This window comes from Cetorhinus maximus, chromosome 29 (assembly GCF_964194155.1).
Source record: "Cetorhinus maximus chromosome 29, sCetMax3.hap1.1, whole genome shotgun sequence".
NCBI lineage: Eukaryota > Metazoa > Chordata > Chondrichthyes > Lamniformes > Cetorhinidae > Cetorhinus > Cetorhinus maximus.
In genome coordinates, this window is record NC_135907.1 from 6125499 (window position 1) to 6148890 (window position 23392).

The window sequence follows — 23392 nt, forward strand, 5'->3', positions numbered from 1 at the left end:
CCTCCCCGCAGCAGAATACCCAGGCCGGAGGAACGAGAGTCGTTTCCGCCCGACCAGATCGATGGCCCGTGGGACCACCACCGTGACCATTGCCTGTAGGAGCTGAACTGGATAACCTCACTTATCCACGTTAAACTCCATCTGCCAAATTTTGGCCCATTCACCTAACCTGTCCATATCCATTTGTAAATTTCTCATTTCTTCACTGCAACTTACTTTCCCACCTATTTTGGTGTCATCTGCAAATTTAGCTATGGTACCTTCTACTCCTGAATCCAAGTAAATAGTTGGGGCCCAAGGACCGAACCCTGTGGCACCCCACTAGTTACAGCTTGCCATCCACAAAAGACCCATTTATCCTGACTCTCTGCTTTCTGTTGGTTAGCCAAAGCTCTATCCAAGCAAATATATTACCCTTAGCTGCGTGTGATCTTATCTTGTGTATTAATCTTTTGTGCGGCACCTTATCAAATGCCTTCTGGAAGTCCAGACATACTACATCTACAGGATCGCCATTATCCACTTTGCTTGTCACATCTTCAAAGAACTCTAGCAATTTAGTCAAACACGATTTAGTCTTCATAAAGCCATGCTGACTCTGATGGATTGCATTTTGACTTGCATTTTAGGAGGGTAGTGAAGGCATTGGAGAGAGTGCAGAAGAGGTTTACGAGTTTGGTTCCAGGGGCGAGGAAGTTGAGTTATGAAGTAAGATTGGAGAAGTTGGGACTGTATTCCTTGGGGAAAAGAAGTCTGAGAGGAGACTTGATAGAGGAATTGAAAATCATGAGGTATCTGGAGAGAGTAGATAGGGAGAAACTGCTTGCACCGATGAAAGGATCGAGAAGGAGCGGGCACAGGTTTAAAGTAACTAGCAGAAGAAGCAAAAGTGATAGGAGCAGCGAGTGGTCAGGGTCTAGAATGCACCGCCTGATAGCGTGGCGGAGGCAGGTTCAATTGAAGAGGGAATGAGATGATTATTTGAAAAGAAAGCATGTGCTGGGTTACGTGGAGAAGGCAGGAGAATGGCACGAAGTGAAATGTTCATTGGGAGAGCTGGTGCAGTCACGACGGGCGGAATGGGCTCCTTGTGCAGTGTAAGGATTGTGTGAACGTGGATGTAGACGTTTCCGAGTAGCTGTGTAAAGTGTGTGAGCTTTGAGGTGTGAGTTTTGACTGTTGCTGTATCAGCAGCAGCAGCAGCAGCGGGCGGGAGCGGCAGCAGAGAGCTGGTTGAAAATGTTGTGAGGCGAAAGGTGCAGCTGAGAGAGTGTTTGAGAGGTGTATTTGCAAGTGAAAGATGTTTTTGTATGAGTGAGGTAGAGTGTTTGTGAGATGAGAGTGGTGTCTGTGAGCGTTGGGTGAGCGTGCGTGTTTTTTGTGTGTAGATGGTGCGGGTGAGTGAGAAAGAAAGAAAGTTGGGTTTTGAAAAGTAAAGAAAGCAGATGTTTGTAAGAAAACTATTTTTAGCATTGAAAATCCCCTGGAAAGGGGTGGTGCACCATTCCCAGAGATACTGCAATACCGGGTCGATGCGTGGAGTGGACGGAGCAAGCCCCTATTCCATCTCCCTGCTCCAAAAATCAATTTAATATATGGTCCCCAGATAAGGGACGTATCAGATATTAAACTGATAAGAACAGATTTTTTTTTTTTTTTTTTGTAAAAATATACTTTATTCATAAAAAATCTTCAATCACATTCAAAACCATTTCAAAAACAACATTACAAGGGTACAATCCAGGTTAAACTTTTACAAAATGTATCACCAGGTGCATCAGTACAAACAATATTACAATCATTTACAGCCTTTCATTTTGATCTGTACAGCCCGAGGGGCTCTAAACAGTTCCCAGTCTCTCGGTGTGCTGTGGTAGAAAGGTCTTAGACAGCGACCCTTCCCCATTGCGCCTTTGCGGCAGCTGCCCCAAGCTTTAGTGCGTCCCTCAGCACGTAGTCCTGGACTTTGGATTGTGCCAGTCCGCAACAATCGGTCGGGGACAACTCTTTGTGCTGGAAGACCAACAAGTTTTGGGCAGACCAAAGCGCGTCTTTCACCGAGTTGATGATCCTCCAGCTGCAGTCGATGTTTGTCTCGGTGTGTGTCCCTGGGAACAGCCCGTAGAGCACAGAGTCCTGTGTCACAGAACTGCTCGGGATGAACCTCGACAGCAACCACTGCATCTCTCTCCAGACTTTCTTTGCAAAGGCACAATCCACAAGGAGGTGAACAACGGTCTCTTCCCCACCACAGCCACCTCGAGGGCAACGTGCAGAGGGGGTGAGACTCCTGGCGTGTAGGAAGGATCTGACGGGGAGGGCCTTTCTCACCACCAGCCAAGCTACGTCTTGGTGCTTGCTGGAAAGTTCTGGCGATGAGGCATTCTGCCAAATGACTTTGACAGTCTGCTCGGGGAACCATCCCACAGGGTCCACCCTCTCCTTTTCCCTCAGGGCCTCTAGGACGTTACGTGCTGACCACTGCCTGATGGACTTGTGGTCAAAGGTGTTTTTCTGCATAAATTTTTCCACCAGGGACAGGTGGTAGGGCACGGTCCAACTACTTGGAGCGTTCCGCGGCAGCGTGGCCAGACCCATCCTTCGCAACACCGGGGACAGGTAGAACCTCAGCACGTAGTGACACTTGGTGTTTGCGTACTGAGGGTCTACGCACCGCTTGATGCAGCCACACACAAAGGTGGCCATCAGTATGAGGGCGATGTTGGGCACGTTTTTTCCCCCTTTATCTAGAGGCTTGTACATCGCGTCCCTGCGGACACGATCCATTTTCGACCTCCAGATAAAGCGGAAGATGGCTCGAGTGATCGCCGTCGCGCAGGAGTCTGGAATGGGCCAGACCTGCGCCACGTACAGCAACAGCGAGAGTACCTCGCACCTGATGACCAGGTTCTTACCCGCAATGGAGAGGGAGCGTCGCTCCCACATGCCCAGTTTCCTTTTCACCATAGCCACTCGCTCCTTCCAGTTTCTAACGCATGCCCCGGTCCCTCCGAACCATATCCCCAGCACCTTCAGGCCGTCAGCCCTGACAGTGAAGGGGACAAAGGATCGGTCAGCCCAGTTCCCAAAGAACATGGCCTCGCTCTTCCCACGATTTACCTTGGCTCCCGAGGCCAGTTCGAAATGGTCGCAGACGTGCATCAGTCTGCGCACCGACAGCGGATCCGAGCAGAAGACGGCGACGTCGTCCATGTACAGGGAGGCTTTTACCTGAGTGCCTCCACTGCCTGGGATCGTCACTCCTCTTATGCCCGGATCCTTCCTGATGGACTCGGCAAAGGGTTCTATGCAGCACACGAAAAGGACAGGCGAGAGAGGACAGCCCTGCCTGACTCCAGATTTAATCGGAAAGCTATCTGTTTCCCACCCATTGATTGAGACTGCGCTACTGATGTTAGTGTAGAGCAGTTGGATCCAATTTCGAATTCCCTCCCCAAAGCCCATTTTGGAGAGCACATCCCCCATGTAGGTGTGCGATATTCTGTCAAAGGCCTTCTCCTGATCCAAGCTGATGAGGCAGGTATCCACACCCCTGTCCTGTACATAGGCAATCGTATCCCTGAGCAGCGCCAGGCTGTCAGAGATCTTCCTGCCTGGCACAGAGCAGGTCTGGTCAGGGTGAATCACCAATTCCAGAGCGGATTTGACCCGGTTGGCGATGACCTTGGACAGAATCTTATAGTCCACATTCAACAGTGAAATGGGTCGCCAATTTCTAATTTCCTCCCTTTCCCCCTTGTGCTTGTAGATGAGGGTGATGATGCCTTTCCTCATGGATTCTGACATGCTGCCGGCCAGGAGCATACTCTCGTACACTTCTAGCAGGTCTGGGCCGATCAAGTCCCACAGAGCCGAATACAACTCCGCCGGCAGGCCGTCGCTTCCGGGGGTTTTACTCTTCTGGAAGGACTCGAGGGCCTTAGTCAGTTCGTCAGGAGTTAGCGGTTTGTCTAGGCTCTCCCGCGTACTGTGGTCTAAGACCTCCGTGATAGAGGACAGGAAGGACTGGGAGGCCGTGCTGTCCGTGGGCTTCACGTCATACAGTCCGGCATAAAAGGATTTGCTGATCCTCAGAATGTCGGACCGTGATGACTTTACCGAGCCGTCTTCTTCCTTCAGGCTGCTGATCACAGAGCGCTCTCTGTGTACCTTTTGGAAGAAGAAACGTGAGCACGTCTCATCCTGCTCCACGGAGCGGACTCTGGAACGGAAGATGATCTTGGAGGCCTCCGAGGCAAAGTGCGAGGCTTGCTGGCCCTTCACCTCTTGGAGCTCCTCCTTGACATCGACCCCCATCGACTGCAGCCGGAGCAGATTCTGCATCTTTTCCTGGAGTCGGGACATTTCCCTCTGTTCCTTTCTAGCTTTCTGGGTGCCTTTGCGGATGAAAAACCTCTTGATGCTTCCCTTGATCACTTCCCACCAGTGTGTCAGGGACTCAAAGAGGGGTTTCACGGTTCTCCAACCTTTGTAATCCCTCTTGAGCTCCTCAATGTTCTCTGGGGTCAGCAGTTGCACATTTAGCTTCCATGCCCCCCTGCCCACCCTCAGGTCTTCCTCCAAGTGGCAGTCCGCCAGTAGGAGGCAGTGGTCAGAGAAGAACACCGGCTTGACCTCGGTGGATCTGACTGTGAATGCACGGGACACAAACAGGAAGTCTATCCTGGAACGAATGGACCCGTCTGGCCGCGACCAGGTGTATCTACGCTGCGCTCCGTCTGCAGGGTTGCTGAAGACGTCGTGCAGCTTGGCATCCTTAACTGTTTCCATCAGGGATCTGGACGTAGCGTCCAATCTGCTTCCGGCCCTGCCGGATCGTCCAGCCGCATCGATGATGCAGTTGAAGTCCCCGCCCAGAATGACCGGCCTGGAGGTCGCCAGCAGCAGTGGGAGCTGCTGAAAAACCTCCAGCCGCTCAGCCTCTTGTGCCGGGCCATACACGTTAATTAACCGGAGTGGAGCTTTCTTGTACATTACGTCTGCTACGAGGAGTCGCCCGCCCACCACCTCCTTGACCTCGGAGACGGTGAAGTTGCCTCCCCGCAGCAGAATACCCAGGCCGGAGGAACGAGAGTCGTTTCCGCCCGACCAGATCGATGGCCCGTGGGACCACCATCGTGACCATTGCCTGTAGGAGCTGAGGTGCGGTATCGCACACTCCTGCAGAAACAACAGGTCAGCTTTGACCTTGGCTAGGTAGTCCAAGGTCGCAACACATCGCGTAGTAGATTTAATGCTACGCACATTTATGGATACAATCTTTAAACCCATTTTAAAGCATTTATTCTCCTACCAAACCCACTGTCTCTGAGAGTCCCAGACCTTTAGTCTGCTCCTTCATACCCGTAGTGAGCTCAAATTCCTTCACTTTGGATGGGCTGAGGTAGATCTCCTTGGCCGTGTTCTGCTCCAGTGGCATCTGGAGGTTCACGTAGAGAGCGGGTTTTGAGATGACCTTTGCTGGAGAAGCTTCTCCAAAACTCACCCCCTCTGGGGTGTTGCTGTTCCCGGCTTCCTGGAGCTGGGGTGCGATGATTGCCTCACTGCTCCCAGATTCCAGGGGCTGTGGTGCACTGGCCTCCTCAGGTTGCAGGCAAAGTTGGGGTGCGCTGGGCTCCTTGTTGTCTCCAATTTTCTGGAGCTCGGGTGTCTCGTCCTCCAACGCCCTGGAGCTTTGCCGCCTCTTCTGTCGGTGCCGCTCTGGCACTTCATCATCCGAAGAGCTGCTGCCCTTGTCATCCGTGTCGGATGGGAGACGCCTCTTGCCGCTTCTCTGGGAAACGCCTTTGCTTCTTCTTCGCTCCCTCTTACTTTTCTTGTTCTTCACCGTCCGCCACTCCCCCTGCTGCTTTTCCACTGCTGCCTCCTCCTCCATTGATTCGCTGTCCTGAGGTCTGGGAGGTACAGGGGGTAGTGCTGCTGATTGGCTCTCTGTTGCCTCAATCTCTTTCTCCACCTTGTCTCTCTCTGTGTCCTCCTTTGTCCCGTTGAGCTCCCTGGGGGCCTTGGTGGTTGGAGTGAGACGGAACCTTTCTTCTGCTTCCCCCTGGTCGGCTTTGGCTGCCTGTGCGTAAGTACGGCAGCGTTTGGGGCAGGTCCTGTAGAGGTGACTTGCCTCGCCACACAGGTTGCAGCACTTGGCCTGTTTGCAGTCTTTTGTCTGGTGCCCTTCCTGTTTGCTGATAAGAACAGATTTTTTTTTTTTTTTTGTAAAAATATACTTTATTCATAAAAAATCTTCAATCACATTCAAAACCATTTCAAAAACAACATTACAAGGGTACAATCCAGGTTAAACTTTTACAAAATGTATCACCAGGTGCATCAGTACAAACAATATTACAATCATTTACAGCCTTTCATTTTGATCTGTACAGCCCGAGGGGCTCTAAACAGTTCCCAGTCTCTCGGTGCGCTGTGGTAGAAAGGTCTTAGACAGCGACCCTTCCCCATTGCGCCTTTGCGGCAGCTGCCCCAAGCTTTAGTGCGTCCCTCAGCACGTAGTCCTGGACTTTGGATTGTGCCAGTCCGCAACAATCGGTCGGGGACAACTCTTTGTGCTGGAAGACTAACAAGTTTCGGGCAGACCAAAGCGCCTCTTTCACCGAGTTGATGATCCTCCAGCTGCAGTCGATGTTTGTCTCGGTGTGTGTCCCTGGGAACAGCCCGTAGAGCACAGAGTCCTGTGTCACAGAACTGCTCGGGATGAACCTCGACAGCAACCACTGCATCTCTCTCCAGACTTTCTTTGCAAAGGCACAATCCACAAGGAGGTGAACAACGGTCTCTTCCCCACCACAGCCACCTCGAGGGCATCGTGCAGAGGGGGTGAGACTCCTGGCGTGTAGGAAGGATCTGACGGGGAGGGCCTTTCTCACCACCAGCCAAGCTACGTCTTGGTGCTTGTTGGAAAGTTCTGGAGACGAGGCATTCTGCCAAACGACTTTGACAGTCTGCTCGGGGAAACATCGCACAGGATCCACCATCTCCTTTCCCCGCAGGGCCTATAGGACGTTACGTGCCGACCACTGCCTGATGGACTTGGGGTCAAAGGTGTTTTTCTGCATAAAGTTTTCCACCAGGGACAGGTGGTACGGCACGGTCCAACTACTTGGAGCGTTCCGCGGCAGCGTGGCCACACCCATCCTTCGCTAAACCGGGGACAGGTAGAACCTCAGCACGTAGTGACACCTGGTGTTTGCGTACCGAGGGTCTACGCACAGCTTGATACAGCCGCACACAAAGGTGGCCATCAGTGTGAGGGCGATGTTGGGCACGTTTATTCCCCCTTTATCTAGAGGCTTATACAGCGCGTCCCTGCGGACACGATCCATTTTCGACCTCCAGATAAAGCGGAAGATGGCTCGGGTGATTGCCGTCGCGCAGCAGTCTGGAATGGGCCAGACCTGCGCCATGTACAGCAACAGCGAGTGTGCCTCACACCTGATGACCAGGTTCTTACCCGCAACGGAGAGGAAGCGTCGCTCCCAGATTCCCAGTTTCCTTTTCACCATAGACACTGGATCCTTCCAGTTTCTAACGCATACCCCGGTCCCTCTGAACCATATCCCCAGCACCTTCAGGCCGTCAGCACTGACGGTGAAGGGGACAAAGGATCGGTCAGCCCAGTTCCCAAAGAACACGGCCTCGCTCTTCCCACGATTTACCTTGGCTCCCGAGTCCAGTTCGAACTGGTCGCAGATGTGGATCAGTCTGCACACCGACAGCGGATCAGAACAGAAGACGGCGACATCGTCCATGTACAGGGAGGCTTTGATCTGAGTGCCTCCACTGCCTGGGATCGTAACTCCTCTAATGCCCGGATCCTTCCTGATGGACTCAGCAAAGAACAGGCGAGAGAGGACAGCCCTGCCTGACTCCAGATTTAATTGGAAAGCTATCTGATTCCCACCCATTGATTGAGACTGCGCTACTGATGTTAGTGTAGAGTAGGATCCAACTGGATCCAATTGCGAATTCCCTCCCCAAACCCCATTTTGAGAGCACATCCACCATGTAGGTGTGCGATATTCTGTCAAAGGCTTTCTCCTAATCCAGGCTGATGAGGCAGGTGTCCACACCCCTGTCCTGCACATAGGCAATCGTATCCCTGAGCAGCGCCAGGCTGTCAGAGATCTTCCTGCGCGGCACAGTGCAGGTCTGGTCAGGGTGTATCACCAATTCCAGAGCGGATTTGACCCGATTGGCGATGACCTTGGACAGAATCTTATAGTCCACATTCAACAGTGAAATGGGTCGCCAATTTCTAATTTCCTCCCTTTCTTCCTTGTGCTTGTACATGAGGGTGATGATGCCTTTCCTCATGGATTCTGACATACTGCCGGCCAGGAGCATACTCTCGTACACCCCTAGCAGGTCTGGGCCCATCCAGTCCCACAGAGCCCAATACAACTCCGCCGGCAAGCCGTCGCTTCTGGGGAGATTTACTCTTCTCGAAGGACTCAAGGGCCTAAGTCAGTTCGTCAGGAGTTCGCGGTTTGTCCAGCCTCTCCCGTGTACTGTCGCCTAAGACCTCCGTGATAGAGGACAAGGAGGACTGGGAGGCCGTGCTGTCCGTCGGCTTCACGTCATAAAATCCGGCATAAAAGGATTTGCTGATCCTCAAAATGTCGGACTGCGCTGACTTTACTGATCTGTCTTCTTCATTCAGGCTGCTGAACACAGAGCTCTCTCTCTGTTCCTTTTGGAAGAAGAAACGTGAGCACGTCTCATCCTGCTCCACGGAGCGGACTCTGGAACGGAAGATGTTCTTGGAGGCAAAGGATGCGAGGCTTGCTGGCTCTTCACCTCTTGGAGTTCTTCCTTGACATCGACCCCCACCGACTGCAGCCGGAGCAGATTCTGCATGTTTTTCTGGAGTCGGGACATTTCCCTCTCTTCCTTTCTAGCTTTCTGGATGCTTTTGAGGATGAAAAACCTCTTGGTGTTTCCCTTGATCGCTTCCCACCAGTGTGTCAGGGACTCAAAGAGGGGTTTCATGGCTCTCCAACCTTCATAAGCCCTCTTGAGCTCCTCAATGTTCTCTGGGGTCAGCAGTTGCACGAATAGCTTCCATGCCCCCCTGCCCACCCTCAGGTCCTTCTCCAAGTGGCAGTCCGCCAGTAGGATGCAGTGGTCAGAGAAGAACACCGGCTTGACCTCGGTGGATCTGACTGTGAATGCACGGGACACAAAGAGGAAGTCTATCCTGGAACGAATGGACCCGTCTGGCCGCGACCAGGTGTATCTACGCTGCGCTCCGTCTGCAGGGTTGCTGAAGACGTCGTGCAGCTTGGCATCCTTAACTGTTTCCATCAGGGATCTGGACGTAGCGTCCAATCTGCTGCGGGCCCTGCCGGATCGTCCAGCCGCATCGATGATGCAGTTGAAGTCACCGCCCAGAATGACCGGCCTGGAGGTCGCCAGCAGCAGTGGGAGCTGCTGAAAAACCTCCAGCCGCTCAGCTCCTTGTGACGGGCCATACACGTTAATTAACCGGAGTGGAGCGTTCTTGTACATTACGTCTGCTACGAGGAGTCGCCCGCCCACCACCTCCTTGACCTCGGAGACGGTGAAGTTGCCTCCCCGCAGCAGAATACCCAGGCCGGAGGAACGAGAGTCGTTTCCGCCCGACCAGATCGATGGCCCGTGGGACCACCACCGTGACCATTGCCTGTAGGAGCTGAACTGGATAACCTCACTTATCCACGTTAAACTCCACCTGCCAAATTTTGGCCCATTCACCTAACCTGTCCATATCCATTTGTAAATTTCTCATTTCTTCACTGCAACTTACTTTCCCACCTATTTTGGTGTCATCTGCAAATTTAGCTATGGTACCTTCTACTCCTGAATCCAAGTAAATAGTTGGGGCCCAAGGACCGAACCCTGTGGCACCCCACTAGTTACAGCTTGCCATCCACAAAAGACCCATTTATCCTGACTCTCTGCTTTCTGTTGGTTAGCCAAAGCTCTATCCAAGCAAATATATTACCCTTAGCTGCGTGTGATCTTATCTTGTGTATTAATCTTTTGTGCGGCACCTTATCAAATGCCTTCTGGAAGTCCAGACATACTACATCTACAGGATCGCCATTATCCACTTTGCTTGTCACATCTTCAAAGAACTCTAGCGATTTAGTCAAACACGATTTAGTCTTCATAAAGCCATGCTGACTCTGATGGATTGCATTTTGACTTGCATTTTAGGAGGGTAGTGAAGGCATTGGAGAGAGTGCAGAAGAGGTTTACGAGTTTGGTTCCAGGGGCGAGGAAGTTGAGTTATGAAGTAAGATTGGAGAAGTTGGGACTGTATTCCTTGGGGAAAAGAAGTCTGAGAGGAGACTTGATAGAGGTATTGAAAATCATGAGGTATCTGGAGAGAGTAGATAGGGAGAAACTGCTTGCACCGATGAAAGGATCGAGAAGGAGCGGGCACAGGTTTAAAGTAACTAGCAGAAGAAGCAAAAGTGATAGGAGCAGCGAGTGGTCAGGGTCTGGAATGCACCGCCTGATAGCGTGGCGGAGGCAGGTTCAATTGAAGAGGGAATGAGATGATTATTTGAAAAGAAAGCATGTGCTGGGTTACGTGGAGAAGGCAGGAGAATGGCACGAAGTGAAATGTTCATTGGGAGAGCTGGTGCAGTCACGACGGGCGGAATGGGCTCCTTGTGCAGTGTAAGGATTGTGTGAACGTGGATGTAGACGTTTCCGAGTAGCTGTGTAAAGTGTGTGAGCTTTGAGGTGTGAGTTTTGACTGTTGCTGTATCAGCAGCAGCAGCAGCAGCGGGCGGGAGCGGCAGCAGAGAGCTGGTTGAAAATGTTGTGAGGCGAAAGGTGCAGCTGAGAGAGTGTTTGAGAGGTGTATTTGCAAGTGAAAGATGTTTTTGTATGAGTGAGGTAGAGTGTTTGTGAGATGAGAGTGGTGTCTGTGAGCGTTGGGTGAGCGTGCGTGTTTTTTGTGTGTAGATGGTGCGGGTGAGTGAGAAAGAAAGAAAGTTGTGTTTTGAAAGATGTGCATGTTGAAAAGTAAAGAAAGCAGATGTTTGTAAGAAAACTATTTTTAGCATTGAAAATCCCCTGGAAAGGGGTGGTGCACCATTCCCAGAGATACTGCAATACCGGGTCGATGCGTGGAGTGGACGGAGCAAGCCCCTATTCCATCTCCCTGCTCCAAAAATCAATTTAATATATGGTCCCCAGATAAGGGACGTATCAGATATTAAACTGATAAGAACAGATTTTTTTTTTTTTTTTTTGTAAAAATATACTTTATTCATAAAAAATCTTCAATCACATTCCAAACCATTTCAAAAACAACATTACAAGGGTACAATCCAGGTTAAACTTTTACAAAATGTATCACCAGGTGCATCAGTACAAACAATATTACAATCATTTACAGCCTTTCATTTTGATCTGTACAGCCCGAGGGGCTCTAAACAGTTCCCAGTCTCTCGGTGCGCTGTGGTAGAAAGGTCTTAGACAGCGACCCTTCCCCATTGCGCCTTTGCGGCAGCTGCCCCAAGCTTTAGTGCGTCCCTCAGCACGTAGTCCTGGACTTTGGATTGTGCCAGTCCGCAACAATCGGTCGGGGACAACTCTTTGTGCTGGAAGACCAACAAGTTTCGGGCAGACCAAAGCGCCTCTTTCACCGAGTTGATGATCCTCCAGCTGCAGTCGATGTTTGTCTCGGTGTGTGTCCCTGGGAACAGCCCGTAGAGCACAGAGTCCTGTGTCACAGAACTGCTCGGGATGAACCTCGACAGCAACCACTGCATCTCTCTCCAGACTTTCTTTGCAAAGGCACAATCCACAAGGAGGTGGACAACGGTCTCTTCCCCACCACAGCCACCTCGAGGGCAACGTGCAGAGGGGGTGAGACTCCTGGCCTGTAGGAAGGATCTGACGGGGAGGGCCTTTCTCACCACCAGCCAAGCTACGTCTTGGTGCTTGTTGGAAAGTTCTGGCGATGAGGCATTCTGCCAAATGACTTTGACAGTCTGCTCGGGGAACCATCCCACAGGGTCCACCCTCTCCTTTTCCCTCAGGGCCTCTAGGACGTTACGTGCTGACCACTGCCTGATGGACTTGTGGTCAAAGGTGTTTTTCTGCATAAATTTTTCCACCAGGGACAGGTGGTACGGCACGGTCCAACTACTTGGAGCGTTCCGCGGCAGCGTGGCCAGACCCATCCTTCGCAACACCGGGGACAGGTAGAACCTCAGCACGTAGTGACACTTGGTGTTTGCGTACTGAGGGTCTACGCACCGCTTGATGCAGCCGCACACAAAGGTGGCCATCAGTATGAGGGCGATGTTGGGCACGTTTTTTCCCCCTTTATCTAGAGGCTTGTACATCGCGTCCCTGCGGACACGATCCATTTTCGACCTCCAGATAAAGCGGAAGATGGCTCGAGTGATCGCCGTCGCGCAGGAGTGTGGAATGGGCCAGACCTGCGCCACGTACAGCAACAGCGAGAGTACCTCACACCTGATGACCAGGTTCTTACCCGCAATGGAGAGGGAGCGTCGCTCCCACATGCCCAGTTTCCTTTTCACCATAGCCACTCGCTCCTTCCAGTTTCTAACGCATGCCCCGGTCCCTCCGAACCATATCCCCAGCACCTTCAGGCCGTCAGCCCTGACAGTGAAGGGGACAAAGGATCGGTCAGCCCAGTTCCCAAAGAACATGGCCTCGCTCTTCCCACGATTTACCTTGGCTCCCGAGGCCAGTTCGAACTGGTCGCAGACGTGCATCAGTCTGCGCACCGACAGCGGATCCGAGCAGAAGACGGCGACGTCGTCCATGTACAGGGAGGCTTTTACCTGAGTGCCTCCACTGCCTGGGATCGTCACTCCTCTTATGCCCGGATCCTTCCTGATGGACTCGGCAAAGGGTTCTATGCAACACACGAAAAGGACAGGCGAGAGAGGACAGCCCTGCCTGACTCCAGATTTGATCGGAAAGCTATCTGTTTCCCACCCATTGATTGAGACTGCGCTACTGATGTTAGTGTAGAGCAGTTGGATCCAATTTCGAATTCCCTCCCCAAAGCCCATTTTGGAGAGCACATCCCCCATGTAGGTGTGCGATATTCTGTCAAAGGCCTTCTCCTGATCCAAGCTGATGAGGCAGGTATCCACACCCCTGTCCTGTACATAGGCAATCGTATCCCTGAGCAGCGCCAGGCTGTCAGAGATCTTCCTGCCTGGCACAGAGCAGGTCTGGTCAGGGTGAATCACCAATTCCAGAGCGGATTTGACCCGGTTGGCGATGACCTTGGACAGAATCTTATAGTCCACATTCAACAGTGAGATGGGTCGCCAATTTCTAATTTCCTCCCTTTCCCCCTTGTGCTTGTAGATGAGGGTGATGATGCCTTTCCTCATGGATTCTGACATACTACCGGTCAGGAGCATACTCTCGTACACTTCTAGCAGGTCTGGGCCGATCAAGTCCCACAGAGCCGAATACAACTCCGCCGGCAAGCCGTCGCTTCCGGGGGTTTTACTCTTCTGGAAGGACTCGAGGGCCTTAGTCAGTTCGTCAGGAGTTAGCGGTTTGTCCAGGCTCTCCCGCGTACTGTGGTCTAAGACCTCCGTGATAGAGGACAGGAAGGACTGGGAGGCCGTGCTGTCCGTGGGCTTCACGTCATACAGTCCGGCATAAAAGGATTTGCTGATCCTCAGAATGTCGGACCGTGATGACTTTACTGAGCCGTCTTCTTCCTTCAGGCTGCTGATCACAGAGCGCTCTCTGTGTACCTTTTGGAAGAAGAAACGTGAGCACGTCTCATCCTGCTCCACGGAGCGGACTCTGGAACGGAAGATGATCTTGGAGGCCTCCGAGGCAAAGTGCGAGGCTTGCTGGCCCTTCACCTCTTGGAGCTCCTCCTTGACATCGACCCCCATCGACTGCAGCCGGAGCAGATTCTGCATCTTTTCCTGGAGTCGGGACATTTCCCTCTGTTCCTTTCTAGCTTTCTGGGTGCCTTTGCGGATGAAAAACCTCTTGATGCTTCCCTTGATCACTTCCCACCAGTGTGTCAGGGACTCAAAGAGGGGTTTCACGGTTCTCCAACCTTTGTAATCCCTCTTGAGCTCCTCAATGTTCTCTGGGGTCAGCAGTTGCACATTTAGCTTCCATGCCCCCCTGCCCACCCTCAGGTCTTCCTCCAAGTGGCAGTCCGCCAGTAGGAGGCAGTGGTCAGAGAAGAACACCGGCTTGACCTCGGTGGATCTGACTGTGAATGCACGGGACACAAACAGGAAGTCTATCCTGGAACGAATGGACCCGTCTGGCCGCGACCAGGTGTATCTACGCTGCGCTCCGTCTGCAGGGTTGCTGAAGACGTCGTGCAGCTTGGCATCCTTAACTGTTTCCATCAGGGATCTGGACGTAGCGTCCAATCTGCTTCCGGCCCTGCCGGATCGTCCAGCCGCATCGATGATGCAGTTGAAGTCCCCGCCCAGAATGACCGGCCTGGAGGTCGCCAGCAGCAGTGGGAGCTGCTGAAAGACCTCCAGCCGCTCAGCCCCTTGTGCCGGGCCATACACGTTAATTAACCGGAGTGGAGCGTTCTTGTACATTACGTCTGCTACGAGGAGTCGCCCGCCCACCACCTCCTTGACCTCGGAGACGGTGAAGTTGCCTCCCCGCAGCAGAATACCCAGGCCGGAGGAACGAGAGTCCTTTCCGCCCGACCAGATCGATGGCCCGTGGGACCACCATCGTGACCATTGCCTGTAGGAGCTGAGGTGCGGTATCGCACACTCCTGCAGAAACAACAGGTCAGCTTTGACCTTGGCTAGGTAGTCCAAGGTCGCAACACATCGCGTAGTAGATTTAATGCTACGCACATTTATGGATACAATCTTTAAACCCATTTTAAAGCATTTATTCTCCTACCAAACCCACTGTCTCTGAGAGTCCCAGACCTTTAGTCTGCTCCTTCATACCCGTAGTGAGCTCAAATTCCTTCACTTTGGATGGGCTGAGGTAGATCTCCTTGGCCGTGTTCTGCTCCGGTGGCATCTGGAGGTTCACGTAGAGAGCGGGTTTTGAGATGACCTTTGCTGGAGAAGCTTCTCCAAAACTCACCCCCTCTGGGGTGTTGCTGTTCCCGGCTTCCTGGAGCTGGGGTGCGATGATTGCCTCACTGCTCCCAGATTCCAGGGGCTGTGGTGCACTGGCCTCCTCAGGTTGCAGGCAAAGTTGGGGTGCGCTGGGCTCCTTGTTGTCTCCAATTTTCTGGAGCTCGGGTGTCTCGTCCTCCAACGCCCTGGAGCTTTGCCGCCTCTTCTGTCGGTGCCGCTCTGGCACTTCATCATCCGAAGAGCTGCTGCCCTTGTCATCCGTGTCGGATGGGAGACGCCTCTTGCCGCTTCTCTGGGAAACGCCTTTGCTTCTTCTTCGCTCCCTCTTACTTTTCTTGTTCTTCACCGTCCGCCACTCCCCCTGCTGCTTTTCCACTGCTGCCTCCTCCTCCATTGATTCGCTGTCCTGAGGACTGGGAGGTTCAGGGGGTAGTGCTGTTGATTGGCTCTCTGTTGCCTCAATCTCTTTCTCCACCTTGTCTCTCTCTGTGTCCTCCTTTGTTCCGTTGAGCTCCCTGGGGGCCTTGGTGGTTGGAGTGACACGGAACATTTCTTCTGCTTCCCCCTGGTCGGCTTTGGCTGCCTGTGCGTAAGTACGGCAGCGTTTGGGGCAGGTCCTGTAGAGGTGACTTGCCTCGCCACACAGGTTGCAGCACTTGGCCTGTTTGCAGTCTTTTGTCTGGTGCCCTTCCTGTTTGCAGATCTTGCAGAGGGAGGCGCTGCAGTTGGCCGCCACATGACCAGCCTTGCCGCATGAGCGACAATGCTTGGGTTGCCCAGCGTAGACCAGGTAGCCCCGGTTTCCCCCGATAGCGAAACTGGAGGGAGGGTGGAAAATGGCTCCCTTACCATCGGTCTTTAGCGTGACCTTAAACAGGCGTTTGCCTGTCCAGATTCCCAAGTCGTCTCGAATCTCGGTGCCGCTCCCCACCTTATCGAAGTACCTGGTGAGGAAGGTGACCACGTCGGCGACAGGGACGAAGGGGTTGTACACATGCACCATCACCTCACGTTCCCGTTGCAACGGCAGAGAAAAGTGCGGCTCCGCCGTCAGGATCTTCATATCCGGCAGGTCTCTCTTCTCCTCGAACACCCTCAGGAGCCGGACGCAGTCTGCCACCCGCTTGAACGTCACGTCTAAATAACCGCCTTTGCGGGAGTCGTGCAGGGTGAAGATCTCCGTAGCTTGGAAGCCGCACGCCTTCAACAGGATCCTCCTGTTGAAGAAGCCCCGATCCATAGGCGATCCTCCTTCGCTGTGGTTCACCGTGACTCGGACGGTGATAGGTAGCCCACGGTATGGATTTGGATTGCGATTGGTTATCGGCCTTCCATCCCGACCTTGCCTTGGCAGGACCATGGTGTCGCCCCTGCAACACTTGATGTTAGCCAAAAGGCCGAGAAGCGATGAGAAAGAAAGAAAGTTGTGTTTTGAAAGGTGTGCATGTTGAAAAGTAAAGAAAGCAGATGTTTGTAAGAAAACTATTTTTAGCATTGAAAATCCCCTGGAAAGGGGTGGTGCACCATTCCCAGAGATACTGCAATACCGGGTCGATGCGTGGAGTGGACGGAGCAAGCCCCTATTCCATCTCCCTGCTCCAAAAATCAATTTAATATATGGTCCCCAGATAAGGGACGTATCAGATATTAAACTGATAAGAACAGATTTTTTTTTTTTTTTTTGCAAAAATATACTTTATTCATAAAATATCTTCAATCACATTCCAAACCATTTCAAAAACAACATTACAAGGGTACAATCCAGGTTAAACTTTTACAAAATGTATCACCAGGTGCATCAGTACAAACAATATTACAATCATTTACAGCCTTTCATTTTGATCTGTACAGCCCGAGGGGCTCTAAACAGTTCCCAGTCTCTCGGTGCGCTGTGGTAGAAAGGTCTTAGACAGCGACCCTTCCCCATTGCGCCTTTGCGGCAGCTGCCCCAAGCTTTAGTGCGTCCCTCAGCACGTAGTCCTGGACTTTGGATTGTGCCAGTCCGCAACAATCGGTCGGGGACAACTCTTTGTGCTGGAAGACCAACAAGTTTCGGGCAGACCAAAGCGCCTCTTTCACCGAGTTGATGATCCTCCAGCTGCAGTTGATGTTTGTCTCGGTGTGTGTCCCTGGGAACAGCCCGTAGAGCACAGAGTCCTGTGTCACAGAACTGCTCGGGATGAACCTCGACAGCAACCACTGCATCTCTCTCCAGACTTTCTTTGCAAAGGCACAATCCACAAGGAGGTGAACAACGGTCTCTTCCCCACCACAGCCACCTCGAGGGCAACGTGCAGAGGGGGTGAGCCTCCTGGCGTGTAGGAAGGATCTGACGGGGAGGGCCTTTCTCACCACCAGCCAAGCTACGTCTTGGTGCTTGTTGGAAAGTTCTGGCGATGAGGCATTCTGCCAAATGACTTTGACAGTCTGCTCGGGGAACCATCCCACAGGGTCCACCCTCTCCTTATCCCTCAGGGCCTCTAGGACGTTACGTGCTGACCACTGCCTGATGGACTTGTGGTCAAAGGTGTTTTTCTGCATAAATTTTTCCACCAGGGACAGGTGGTACGGCACGGTCCAACTACTTGGAGCGTTCCGCGGCAGCGTGGCCAGACCCATCCTTCGCAACACCGGGGACAGGTAGAACCTCAGCACGTAGTGACACTTGGTGTTTGCGTACTGAGGGTCTACGCACCGCTTGATGCAGCCGCACACAAAGGTGGCCATCAGTATGAGGGCGATGTTGGGCACGTTTTTTCCCCCTTTATCTAGAGGCTTGTACATCGCGTCCCTGCGGACACGATCCATTTTCGACCTCCAGATAAAGCGGAAGATGGCTCGAGTGATCGCCAGCGCGCAGGAGTGTGGAATGGGCCAGACCTGCGCCACGTACAGCAACAGCGAGAGTACCTCACACCTGATGACCAGGTTCTTACCCGCAATGGAGAGGGAGCGTCGCTCCCACATGCCCAGTTTCCTTTTCACCATAGCCACTCGCTCCTTCCAGTTTCTAAAGCATGCCCCGGTCCCTCCGAACCATATCCCCAGCACCTTCAGGCCGTCAGCCCTGACAGTGAAGGGGACAAAGGATCGGTCAGCCCAGTTCCCAAAGAACATGGCCTCGCTCTTCCCACGATTTACCTTGGCTCCCGAGGCCAGTTCGAACTGGTCGCAGACGTGCATCAGTATGCGCACCGACAGCGGATCCGAGCAGAAGACGGCGACGTCGTCCATGTACAGGGAGGCTTTTACCTGAGTGCCTCCACTGCCTGGGATCGTCACTCCTCTTATGCCCGGATCCTTCCTGATGGACTCGGCAAAGGGTTCTATGCAGCACACGAAAAGGACAGGCGAGAGAGGACAGCCCTGCCTGACTCCAGATTTAATCGGAAAGCTATCTGTTTCCCACCCATTGATTGAGACTGCGCTACTGATGTTAGTGTAGAGCAGTTGGATCCAATTTCGAATTCCCTCCCCAAAGCCCATTTTGGAGAGCACATCCCCCATGTAGGTGTGCGATATTCTGTCAAAGGCCTTCTCCTGATCCAAGCTGATGAGGCAGGTATCCACACCCCTGTCCTGTACATAGGCAATCGTATCCCTGAGCAGCGCCAGGCTGTCAGAGATCTTCCTGCCTGGCACAGAGCAGGTCTGGTCAGGGTGAATCACCAATTCCAGAGCGGATTTGACCCGGTTGGCGATGACCTTGGACAGAATCTTATAGTCCACATTCAACAGTGAAATGGGTCGCCAATTTCTAATTTCCTCCCTTTCCCCCTTGTGCTTGTAGATGAGGGTGATGATGCCTTTCCTCATGGATTCTGACATGCTGCCGGCCAGGAGCATACTCTCGTACACTTCTAGCAGGTCTGGGCCGATCAAGTCCCACAGAGCCGAATACAACTCCGCCGGAAAGCCGTCGCTTCCGGGGGTTTTACTCTTCTGGAAGGACTCGAGGGCCTTAGTCAGTTCGTCAGGAGTTAGCGGTTTGTCTAGGCACTCCCGCGTACTGTGGTCTAAGACCTCCGTGATAGAGGACAGGAAGGACTGGGAGGCCGTGCTGTCCGTGGGCTTCACGTCATACAGTCCGGCATAAAAGGATTTGCTGATCCTCAGAATGTCGGACCGTGATGACTTTACTGAGCCGTCTTCTTCCTTCAGGCTGCTGATCACAGAGCGCTCTCTGTGTACCTTTTGGAAGAAGAAACGTGAGCACGTCTCATCCTGCTCCACGGAGCGGACTCTGGAACGGAAGATGATCTTGGAGGCCTCCGAGGCAAAGTGCGAGGCTTGCTGGCCCTTCACCTCTTGGAGCTCCTCCTTGACATCGACCCCCATCGACTGCAGCCGGAGCAGATTCTGCATCTTTTCCTGGAGTCGGGACATTTCCCTCTGTTCCTTTCTAGCTTTCTGGGTGCCTTTGCGGATGAAAAACCTCTTGATGCTTCCCTTGATCACTTCCCACCAGTGTGTCAGGGACTCAAAGAGGGGTTTCACGGTTCTCCAACCTTTGTAATCCCTCTTGAGCTCCTCAATGTTCTCTGGGGTCAGCAGTTGCACATTTAGCTTCCATGCCCCCCTGCCCACCCTCAGGTCTTCCTCCAAGTGGCAGTCCGCCAGTAGGAGGCAGTGGTCAGAGAAGAACACCGGCTTGACCTCGGTGGATCTGACTGTGAATGCACGGGACACAAACAGGAAGTCTATCCTGGAACGAATGGACCCGTCTGGCCGCGACCAGGTGTATCTACGCTGCGCTCCGTCTGCAGGGTTGCTGAAGACGTCGTGCAGCTTGGCATCCTTAACTGTTTCCATCAGGGATCTGGACGTAGCGTCCAATCTGCTTCCGGCCCTGCCGGATCGTCCAGCCGCATCGATGATGCAGTTGAAGTCCCCGCCCAGAATGACCGGCCTGGAGGTCGCCAGCAGCAGTGGGAGCTGCTGAAAAACCTCCAGCCGCTCAGCCCCTTGTGCCGGGCCATACACGTTAATTAACCGGAGTGGAGCGTTCTTGTACATTACGTCTGCTACCAGGAGTCGCCCGCCCACCACCTCCTTGACCTCGGAGACGGTGAAGTTGCCTCCCCGCAGCAGAATACCCAGGCCGGAGGAACGAGAGTCGTTTCCACCCGACCAGATCGATGGCCCGTGGGACCACCATCGTGACCATTGCCTGTAGGAGCTGAGGTGCGGTATCGCACACTCCTGCAGAAACAACAGGTCAGCTTTGACCTTGGCTAGGTAGTCCAAGGTCGCAACACATCGCGTAGTAGATTTAATGCTACGCACATTTATGGATACAATCTTTAAACCCATATTAAAGCATTTATTCTCCTACCAAACCCACTGTCTCTGAGAGTCCCAGACCTTTAGTCTGCTCCTTCATACCCGTAGTGAGCTCAAATTCCTTCACTTTGGATGGGCTGAGGTAGATCTCCTTGGCCGTGTTCTGCTCCAGTGGCATCTGGAGGTTCACGTAGTGAGCGGGTTTTGAGATGACCTTTGCTGGAGAAGCTTCTCCAAAACTCACCCCCTCTGGGGGGTTGCTGTTCCCGGCTTCCTGGAGCTGGGGTGCGATGATTGCCTCACTGCTCCCAGATTCCAGGGGCTGTGGTGCACTGGCCTCCTCAGGTTGCAGGCAAAGTTGGGGTGCGCTGGTCTCCTTGTTGTCTCCAATTTTCTGGAGCTCGGGTGTCTCGTCCTCCAACGCCCTGGAGCTTTGCCGCCTCTTCTGTCGGTGCCGCTCTGGCACTTCCTCATCCGAAGAGCTGCTGCCCTTGTCATCCGTGTCGGATGGGAGACGCCTCTTGCCGCTTCTCTGGGAAACGCCTTTGCTTCTTCTTCGCTCCCTCTTACTTTTCTTGTTCTTCACCGTCCGCCACTCCCCCTGCTGCTTTTCCACTGCTGCCTCCTCCTCCATTGATTCGCTGTCCTGAGGACTGGAAGGTTCAGGGGGTAGTGCTGTTGATTGGCTCTCTGTTGCCTCAATCTCTTTCTCCACCTTGTCTCTCTCTGTGTCCTCCTTTGTTCCGTTGAGCTCCCTGGGGGCCTTGGTGGTTGGAGTGACACGGAACATTTCTTCTGCTTCCCCCTGGTCGGCTTTGGCTGCCTGTGCGTAAGTACGGCAGCGTTTGGGGCAGGTCCTGTAGAGGTGACTTGCCTCGCCACACAGGTTGCAGCACTTGGCCTGTTTGCAGTCTTTTGTCTGGTGCCCTTCCTGTTTGCAGATCTTGCAGAGGGAGGCGCTGCAGTTGGCCGCCACATGACCAGCCTTGCCGCATGAGCGACAATGCTTGGGTTGCCCAGCGTAGACCAGGTAGCCACGGTTTCCCCCGATAGCGAAACTGGAAGGAGGGTGGAAAATGGCTCCCTTACCATCGGTCTTTAGCGTGACCTTAAACAGGCGTTTGCCTGTCCAGATCCCCAAGTCGTCTCGAATCTCGGTGCCGCTCCCCACCTTATCGAAGTACCTGGTGAGGAAGGTGACCACGTCGGCGACAGGGACGAAGGGGTTGTACACATGCACCATCACCTCACGTTCCCGTTGCAACGGCAGAGAAAAGTGCGGCTCCGCCGTCAGGATCTTCATCTCCGGCAGGTCTCTCTTCTCCTCGAACACCCTCAGGAGCCGGACGCAGTCTGCCACCCGCTTGAACGTGACGTCAAAATAACCACCTTTGCGGGAGTCGTGCAGGGTGAAGATCTCCGTAGCTTGGAAGCCGCACGCCTTCAACAGGATCCTCCTGGTGAAGAAGCCCCGATCCATAGGTGATCCTCCTTCGTCGCTGTGGTTCACCGTGACTCGGACGGTGATAGGTAACCCACGGTATGAATTCGGATTGCGATTGGTTATCGCCCTTCCATCCCGACCTTGCCTTGGCAGGACCATGGTGTCGCCCCTGCAACACTTGATGTTAGCCAAAAGGCCGAGAAGCGATGAGAAAGAAAGAAAGTTGTGTTTTGAAAGATGTGCATGTTGAAAAGTAAAGAAAGCAGATGTTTGTAAGAAAACTATTTTTAGCATTGAAAATCCCCTGGAAAGGGGTGGTGCACCATTCCCAGAGATACTGCAATACCGGGTCGATGCGTGGAGTGGGCGGAGCAAGCCCCTATTCCATCTCCCTGCTCCAAAAATCAATTTAATATATGGTCCCCAGAATAGGGACGTATCAGATATTAAACTGATAAGAACAGATTTTTTTTTTTTTTTTGTAAAAATATACTTTATTCATAAAAAATCTTCAATCACATTCAAAACCATTTCAAAAACAACATTACAAGGGTACAACCCAGGTTAAACTTTTACAAAATGTATCACCAGGTGCATCAGTACAAACAATATTACAATCATTTACAGCCTTTCATTTTGATCTGTACAGCCCGAGGGGCTCTAAACAGTTCCCAGTCTCTCGGTGCGCTGTGGCAGAAAGGTCTTAGACAGCGACCCTTCCCCATTGCGCCTTTGCGGCAGCTGCCCCATGCTTTAGTGCGTCCCTCAGCACGTAGTCCTGGACTTTGGATTGTGCCAGTCCGCAACAATCGGTCGGGGACAACTCTTTGTGCTGGAAGACCAACAAGTTTCGGGCAGACCAAAGCGCTTCTTTCACCGAGTTGATGATCCTCCAGCTGCAGTCGATGTTTGTCTCGGTGTGTGTCCCTGGGAACAGCCCGTAGAGCACAGAGTCCTGTGTCACAGAACTGCTCGGGATGAACCTCGACAGCAACCACTGCATCTCTCTCCAGACTTTCTTTGCAAAGGCACAATCCACAAGGAGGTGAACAACGGTCTCTTCCCCACCACAGCCACCTCGAGGGCAACGTGCAGAGGGGGTGAGACTCCTGGCGTGTAGGAAGGATCTGACGGGGAGGGCCTTTCTCACCACCAGCCAAGCTACGTCTTGGTGCTTGTTGGAAAGTTCTGGCGATGAGGCATTCTGCCAAATGACTTTGACAGTCTACTCGGGGAACCATCCCACAGCGTCCACCCTCTCCTTTTCCCTCAGGGCCTCTAGGACGTTACGTGCTGACCACTGCCTGATGGACTTGTGGTCAAAGGTGTTTTTCTGCATAAATTTTTCCACCAGGGACAGGTGGTACGGCACGGTCCAACTACTTGGAGCGTTCCGCGGCAGCGTGGCCAGACCCATCCTTCGCAACACCGGGGACAGGTAGAACCTCAGCACGTAGTGACACTTGGTGTTTGCGTACTGAGGGTCTACGCACCGCTTGATGCAGCCACACACAAAGGTGGCCATCAGTATGAGGGCGATGTTGGG

General features: G+C 52.9%; 4 pseudogenes; all 4 read right to left on the reverse strand.

The window, feature by feature from the left end:
- Positions 1-1491: 1491 nt before the first annotated feature.
- LOC144669724 (U2 spliceosomal RNA) lies at positions 1492-1672 on the reverse strand (annotated as a pseudogene).
- Positions 1673-11108: 9436 nt separating this feature from the next.
- Positions 11109-11289, reverse strand: LOC144669725 (U2 spliceosomal RNA; annotated as a pseudogene).
- Positions 11290-16632: 5343 nt separating this feature from the next.
- On the reverse strand, positions 16633-16812 carry LOC144669667 (U2 spliceosomal RNA; annotated as a pseudogene).
- A 5346-nt stretch (positions 16813-22158) lies between these two features.
- On the reverse strand, positions 22159-22337 carry LOC144669675 (U2 spliceosomal RNA; annotated as a pseudogene).
- Between the last annotated feature and the right edge of the window lie 1055 nt (positions 22338-23392).